General features: G+C 49.6%; 3 non-coding genes across 3 annotated transcripts; all 3 read right to left on the bottom strand.

Moving 5' to 3' along the window:
- Positions 1-29: 29 nt before the first annotated feature.
- On the bottom strand, positions 30-102 carry trnak-uuu (transfer RNA lysine (anticodon UUU)). Its single transcript has one exon. It is a non-coding gene; the product is annotated as a tRNA-Lys (tRNA).
- A 358-nt stretch (positions 103-460) lies between these two features.
- trnas-uga (transfer RNA serine (anticodon UGA)) lies at positions 461-542 on the bottom strand. The gene has a single exon. It is a non-coding gene; the product is annotated as a tRNA-Ser (tRNA).
- A 227-nt stretch (positions 543-769) lies between these two features.
- Positions 770-851, bottom strand: trnas-aga (transfer RNA serine (anticodon AGA)). The gene has a single exon. It is a non-coding gene; the product is annotated as a tRNA-Ser (tRNA).
- Positions 852-933: the final 82 nt, after the last annotated feature.

Genomic DNA, 933 nt, shown 5'->3' with positions numbered 1-933 from the left:
CTGAGGCTGCCAACAAGAAGATGGCACTTCACCTGAACAGGGAGTCGAACCCTGGAACCTCAGATTAAAAGTCTGATGCTTTACCGACTGAGCTATCCAGGCTCTTTTTGCAGGCCGAAACACCACTCTATTAGAGAGACAACAGTATAGATGGACTGACATGACAGCAAGCTGAGGCCGCCAACAAGGAGATGGCACTTCGCCCGAACAGGGACTTGAACCATTGACCCTCAAATGAAAAGTCTGATGCTCAAGCGACTGAGCTATCCCAGCTCTTTTGCAGTGTATGCCTCTTACGTTTTATATAACAGTAGTTTTCCCACAAGCCGCCCAGAAGAAACTCATTTGCCACACGCGCTATGGGATGAAAACCACAAGCAATTATGGCAGAGAGAAAAAAAGGAAAAACGCCTTAGAAGGCACAATTATCTTCATGGAGAGCGTTACAACAAACTCCAACCGTAGTCGGCAGGGTTTGAACTTGCACGGGGAGACCCCAATGGATTTCAAGTCCATCGCCTTAACCGCTCGGCCACGACTACGCCCGGCTGCTGCCTGCCTGCTCTCTTGTCTGGTGGCGAACAGCACAGGCCAAGCTTCAAACACAAAATCCAGCTGAAGGATGAGGTGAACTACTGCAGCACTAAAACACAAAAAGCGCCAGCAGTGTGTTTCTCCATTTCAGAGGGACTGGACATTTCACATATCTGTGCGAGGGATATGAAAGAAAAACGCATGGCCACTTATCCTCATGGCTGTCAGTACAGTGCGTAATCTGCAGGATTCAAACCTGCACAGGGAGACCCCAATGGATTTCTAGTCCATCTCCTTAACCACTCGGCCACGACTACAGACACAAGCCCTGTTTGTGTGCAACACTGCTGCCTAACCCATAGCCCTAGCCAGCACAGTCACCCAGCGAAGATTGCAAGC

This window comes from Sinocyclocheilus anshuiensis, unplaced genomic scaffold, assembly GCF_001515605.1.
Source record: "Sinocyclocheilus anshuiensis isolate Anshui unplaced genomic scaffold, SAMN03320099.WGS_v1.1 scaffold15989, whole genome shotgun sequence".
NCBI classification, from domain to species: domain Eukaryota; kingdom Metazoa; phylum Chordata; class Actinopteri; order Cypriniformes; family Cyprinidae; genus Sinocyclocheilus; species Sinocyclocheilus anshuiensis.
This window is presented reverse-complemented; position numbering and strand designations above follow the sequence as displayed.